Genomic DNA, 6776 nt, shown 5'->3' with positions numbered 1-6776 from the left:
TGGTGTTTCCATTTGTATATTCCATTTTGAGGTTTCCAAATTTGCGCAAGCTAGTCTCTGTCTGCTGCCCTTCCTACTATTATGAGTTCCATGAACTCTCCTGGGTGCATGTGTGAAACAATGTATGTTTATTATTAAAATGGGTATGTTTTCCCAATGTCCTATCCTCTAGATACATGAGACACGGCGTGTTTTATGAAGGTAGTTGGTTGGTCTCAAATAAAAGAGCTTAAGTAAAAGCCTCTTGCCACTCCCACAGAAAGAGTTTTTTAAAATCAAATTAAATTAAAGCAGGGAATATTAAGGATATGGAGATATTCAAAAGAAATTCAGGGTCTGTGAGGGAACAGCAGAAGGGATATGGGCCAGAAGAGAAAAAGAAAGTTTGGAAAATCATTTTTGGGGAGAGATTTTTAACTTAGCTTCAAATACAATGGTAGAACCATCATTAGCATTTATATAATTACTTTTTATCTACTGATGACCAAAATCAGTCAACAGATTTTCTCTATTAAAAAGTTGAGGTGGAATATATATTCCGGGACTGTTTCAGTTTTCTATGGTGAATCTAGTATTTCTAAATAGTAATGTAACTTGATAGAGACCATAATGAAGTTTACTATTAAGTAATCTGTGAATGCTTATCAGCAGAATTGACTTGCATTACTTCCCCCCACCTCTCTCTCATATATATATATCTATATAGATATATAGATATATATATATTATACAAAATTGATTGTTTCCAAATTGCTTTGTGGTTTTCAATACTAGAGAAGGTTCACTAAAGATCAAGAATGATTTCTGAATATTCAGGAGGCCATCCAAAATGCCAGGTAATGATATTTTAGTTGGCAATACCTTAGTCTTAATGTGATTTAAATTGTATTACCAAAGACCTCGGTACAGTTCACAGAGAATGATTTTGTCTTTTGGCAAGTCTCCTACATGTTTCCAGTGTGTGTCTTTGGAATGAAGTCAGAAGGTTTAGGAATTGTTGCATTGGAGGAAAACTACACTTAACTAAATTGCATCATGGGAGGAACATTCCATCCATTTTAAATTAAAAAGGAATTTATGCCTCAATATTTTAGGTTTCAAATTTTAATTTGAATTCTTAGTAAACTTGTAGTTCAACCAATGTTCTAGTATTTCAAAATTAAAATAGTTCTAATCTTTAATATATACTTTATATTAGCCAGGACTCAATGGGTTTGTCTAACATATGGAATTTGTACATATGGTTATTAAACTAGCAGGTGACATAGGTAACCTGGTTATTTCACTCAACAGCTTTGATATGTGCAAAATTGCAACTATACCCACTGTTATAATTAATTGCACTAATGTTATAATCAGTATTCATGTTAATACATTCCCTGTGGCAACAATTTCATGTATCCCATTGCCTTACACACACACATATGTATTTATAAAATATTGACAGCTATCTATGCCTTTGTTTATCTCACTTGAGTTGGGATACCAATCCAAGAACACATTTATGCATTGAATACTAGTGACTGAACACCATACAGGTTGTGGAATGACATCAAGAAAATCATATAAGAAGGACAGCAAAAGGTCTTTAAAAACAAGAAAGAAAGATCCAAGTGGAGGTCAGAAGGAACTCTGAAACTTGCTCTTCAGTGTAGAGCAACTAAAGCAGATGGAAGATATAATGGAGTAAAGAGCTAAACAGAAATTTCAAAAAGACTGTTTGAGAACACAAAAGTAAAGCACTATAATAAGATGTGCAAAGATCTGGGATTAGAAAGCTGAAAGCGAAGAACATGCTCAATATGTATCAGTGAAAGAACTGGAAAAAAACCCAAGCCTTGAGATGAAATATATAATGGAGAGCTGTTGAATGATGTACATAGTATGAAAAAAACAGAAACAATACACAGTTACCACATCAAAAGAACTGATTAAAATCCAACCATTTCAAGAACCAATGTCATTGAAGGAAGAATTTCAAGCTGAACTGAAGGCATTAGAAAAAAAAAAGTCTAGGAATTAAGCAAACACCAATTAAAAGTTTCAACAAACTAATACAGCATTAAAAGTACTAGCATATGCCAAGAAATTTGGTTAACCAAAAGAGGTCTGAATTTGTGCTCACTCCAAAAAAATGTGTACAACAGAATACAGAAATTATTGGATAGTATTATTAATATCACATAGAAGCAATGTTTTTGAAAAGAGCTCAAAAGCAGTTGTATCAATTCATCAAGTGAGAACTGCCCAGAATCCAGCTTGACTTAGAAGAGAACATGGAAACAAGAGCTTTGTTGCTGTCAGATGGATCTTGGGTGGCACTGGAGACTGCCAGAGACTATCAGATGCTTGCTATGTTGTATTGACTATGCAAAAGCACTCGCCTCATGACAAAATATGGATAATTTTATCAAGAATGGGAATTCCATAACATGTAATTGTACTCATGTGGAACCTCTACACAGATCAATAAGTTATCATTCAGACTTATCTTTACACCAGGATAGGTATACACCCTGGTCGTTTCTTATTACCCCACTCATTCATTCTGCATGCTGAATAAGAAGCTGGATTGTGAGTGGTAGAATAAGGCATCAAGATTAAAGAAAGCAACGTTTTTTCTTTTAACACTTTTATTGGCACATAATTCACATATCATGCAATTCAATAGTTCGATCATATTCAATCGTATTCAAGAATGTATAATTATCACCACAATCAATGTTAGAACATTTGCTTCTTGCTTGAACTCATTATTGTTAGCTCCCCATCTGCCCTCAACCTCCCCTGCCACACCACCAAAAAACCTTTAATCCAGTTACTGTCTTTATAGATTGACCTATGCTGGAATTCATATACAGAAAAACATACAAATAAAAACAACCAAAAAGCCAATAACAAAGTAAAACAGAAAAACCTCAACCAAAAAGAAAGCAGAAAATATTAAACCTAGGACAAATTTAAAATGGGTCAGGAGGGAGACCAACTGACAAGGTGTTTGATTTTAGCCTAACTGCATCTGCAAAGATCCACTCTCCAATGAGGTTTGCCTGAGAGCAAGGCTATCCGCATCTCTGGTCTATGGGCAGAGGGGATTGGCCAGATGCTTAATCCATGCGTATTTCCCTTGACTTTTTTTCTTTTCATTTTTACTGAAACAGCTTTATAATGGGCCAAATGAATATCACATGACAAGGTGTTACAATTTAATCTGGCTCCACTTGTGAAGGAAGATTTCCCAGGTGAGTGGGCTCAAACTTCTAACCTTTTGGTGAGTTACGGAGTGTGTGAACTCTTTGTACCAATCAGCGACTCCCAAAGGAAGTTGTAGGTACAGTCCAGTCTTGGTCTGCTCCCCAGAGGGGCTCAGGATCGCGAAATTGTTCTATTTGAACAAAGAGGCTAGTCTTTGAAATCTTCAGGTCAGTAACTGACCTGCCTCACAGCCTTGGTTCCATTTCTCATGACTTGCATGTCTGCCATTCAGCCCCAGTCACAAAGGCAGCCAGGTCTAGCTCTGAGAATTCAGCCTCTTTCCACTTGCATCTCAACCTCTCGATTCACCTTCTTTTCATGGAAATACTTGGACCAGCCAGTGTGGGCATCTTCAATCACCAGGATGACCCAGGGTCTTTGAAACACAGGTGTGGCGAGAGCTGGCTGCTCCATCAGCCCCAAGGGAGCCTGCGAGGTGGGCTTCATGGCACTAGAGAGAAAGGAGCTGAAGAGGCTGGATCCCCTGGGCGGGGAGGAGGAGGTGGCCAGGGGCTGGGCTCTCTTCTCCCTGGCTGGGGACACCTGGGAGCTGGTGGAGCTGTCTGGGTGCTGAAGGTTCATTGAGCAAATTGGCCACGAAGCTTCTGTCGGACAGGCACCTCTGAAGGAAATATTTGACTGTGAGTGGAAATGGCTTGTTCCTACCCAGATGCTATCTGGGGGGAGTGGAGGGGGGGAGCTGATGGTAGGCTGCCCCATAGAGGGGCTGAGAGAACTGGGGCCTGAAGGAACAGGGCGATCTCGCTGCCAGCAGTTCACGTCAGCTGCCTTCTGGGGCCTTGCCAGGAAAGCTCTTGTGACGAGGGCTCTGTCTGACAGGATCTTTAGCAAGCAGCTGTATGTAGAAGACACAACTTGGTTTGCTGAAAGCCAAGAGGATTGGAAGTATGCACGGGTAGAAATCAAAGAGTACAGCTATCACTGTGAGTTATAACTCAGTGTAAAGAAACCACAAATTCTCCAGTCTGGATCAATAAACAACACCACGATGAGCAGAGACAACAGTGAGTCTTCCAGGAAATGTCATTTTACTTGTATCCATAATCTATGCTCTCGGAAACTCACTGCTATCAAGTCGATGCCGACGCATAGCAATTCTATAGGAGTGGGTAGAAGTGCCCTGTGAGGTTCTGAGACTATAACTGCTTTGGGGCGTAGAAAACCCCATATTTCTCTGTCACAGCAGCTGGTGATTTGAACTGCTGACCTTTAGATCACAGCCCAACTGTGTAACAGCTGTACCTCCAGGTCTCTCTCACTGCTCTTGGAAGCAATGGTCACAGGATCAAATCAATGCACTGGGTGAGTCTGCTGCACAAAACCTCTTTAAAGTGTTACAAAGCAAAGCTGTAACTTTGAGGACTCAGGTGTACTTGGCCCAAGCCATGCTATTTCAATTGCTTAATATGCATGCAAAAGCTGGACCATGGGGAAGGGAGATCCAAGAATTGAGGCATTTGAATTATGGTGTTGGTGAAGAACATTTTCAGCATGGACTGCTGGGGCAAAAATCTTTTTTCAACCATGTACAGTCCGAATGGAGATTGGAATTGGAGATGATGAGATTAACTCTGGCATTATGGAGTTATCAGGAATGACCACATCCTGGAAAAGGACATCATTCTTGATAAAGGAGAAGGGCAGAGAAAAAGGGAAGGACCTTCAGTAAGATGGATGGGCAAAATGCTGCAATAACTGCCTCAAACCTGAGAGCTATGTGGATGGGGCAGCATCTGGCAGTGTTTCTTGCCGGTGTGCACAGGATAAGCATTAGTCAGAGCCAACTCATGAGGACCTAATAAAAATTAGCATAAATGCAAATATAGCTTAATGTCCCAAGTACAAAAGAGGAGGAATTAATGATGGTGTTGTATCTACTATTCACAAGTCTCCATATAGGCTTATTTTCTTTTATTCCTCCTATGTTTATTTGAGATAGAATCATACATTTACTTTACAGGTGAGGAGCTATGATATCACACTAGTATGAAGTCTCTTCTAGATGTCAGTTGTTAGATTGCACCTATCTACTCAGTTCTGATCGACAGCAACCCCATGCACAATAGAACAAATCTCTGTCTGGTGCTCTATCATACTGTTGTAGTACATTGTTACGACTAATGTGTCAGACTCTCTCATTGTTCTGTTGCACTCAGCCTCTACATTACCAAGTTCTCCTTCAGGGACTGATCCATCCTGATACTATGACTGAACTACATGAGAAGAGGTCTCAACAACCTCCATTGTAAGGAACATTCTGATTGTATTTCTAAGATTTATTCATTGTATAGTAATTCTATTCTTTGATAACACCGTACTTCACAAGCATCAACATTCTTTCCCACTGTGGGGAGTCAATTCTGAATAGAATGACCTTATAAGATAGAGCACAGCTGATAGGGTTTCTGAGACTGCAAGTCTTTACAGAAGCAGACTTGCCTCGTCTTTCTCCAGTGGAGGATCTGGTAGGTTTGAAATACTGATTTTCTGGTTGGCATCCCAATGGTAGTGCTTCTTAGCTCTCTTTTGGTGTTTTCTATTGATTGTCCAGCCCTAGCATGTATAAAATGGGATCGAAAATACTGTAGTTTTTTTAAAGCGCACTATGATAAAAACCCCAGAGAAGACACAAATTCCTAAACGCAAGCATGAAAGAAGGGACATTGTACTGAGCTTATTAAAATAACAAAATATTATGAAGAACTTTGTGACAATAAATTTAATAATCTACATGAACTAGATAAACTTCAAGACAAAAAAATTAGAACTACATAAACTGATAGGAAGAAATGTGGTTGTTACATGCCCTTGAATCTGTTTAGACTTATCTTGATGTTGTCCCATGGCATTGAGTCAGTTCTGACTCAGAGCAAGCCTAGGTACAAAAGAATGAAACATTGCCCTGCCTTGTGCCACCTTCATAATTGAACCAATTGGTAACATCAAGAGAAATGGAGAAAAGATTGACATTGTCAAATATTTTACCTTGTTTAGTTCTTTAATCAATGCTCAATGAAAGCAGCAATCAAGAGGTCTAATGATGCATTGAATTAAGTAAATCTGTTTCACAAGACCTCCTTAGAGTATTGAAAAGCAAGAATGTTACTTTGAGAACTCGGGTGTGCCTGACCCAAGCCATAGTATTTCCAATAGCCTCATATATAGAACACTGAATAAGTAATAACAAAGAAGAATTGATGTAATTGAATTATAATGATTGGCCAGAAAGGTGTTTAGAAGCAAGGATAGCATAGCGAGGCTTCCTCCCATGTACTGTGAACATGCTTTCAGGAGAGACCATTCCCTGGAAAGTGGCATCGCGTTTGGAAATTTGTAAGGGGAGCAAAAATAAAAAAGAAAGACCTTCAACAAGGTGGATGGACACAGTGGCAGCAACAATCAGCTCAAACCTATCAAAAATTGTGAGGATGGCTGTGTTAGACAGGGTCCTCTAGAGAGATAAAACCAAATTCCTGATAATTTAATATATTTATTTATAA

At 39.0% G+C, this 6776-nt stretch overlaps 1 pseudogene; it reads right to left on the bottom strand.

The window, feature by feature from the left end:
• Positions 1–3423: 3423 nt before the first annotated feature.
• On the bottom strand, positions 3424–5385 carry LOC101648841 (annotated as a pseudogene).
• Between the last annotated feature and the right edge of the window lie 1391 nt (positions 5386–6776).

The sequence above is a fragment of the Echinops telfairi genome, unplaced genomic scaffold, assembly GCF_000313985.2.
Source record: "Echinops telfairi isolate 266 unplaced genomic scaffold, ASM31398v2 ScPeMD7_2;HRSCAF=8, whole genome shotgun sequence".
NCBI classification, from domain to species: domain Eukaryota; kingdom Metazoa; phylum Chordata; class Mammalia; order Afrosoricida; family Tenrecidae; genus Echinops; species Echinops telfairi.
This window is presented reverse-complemented; position numbering and strand designations above follow the sequence as displayed.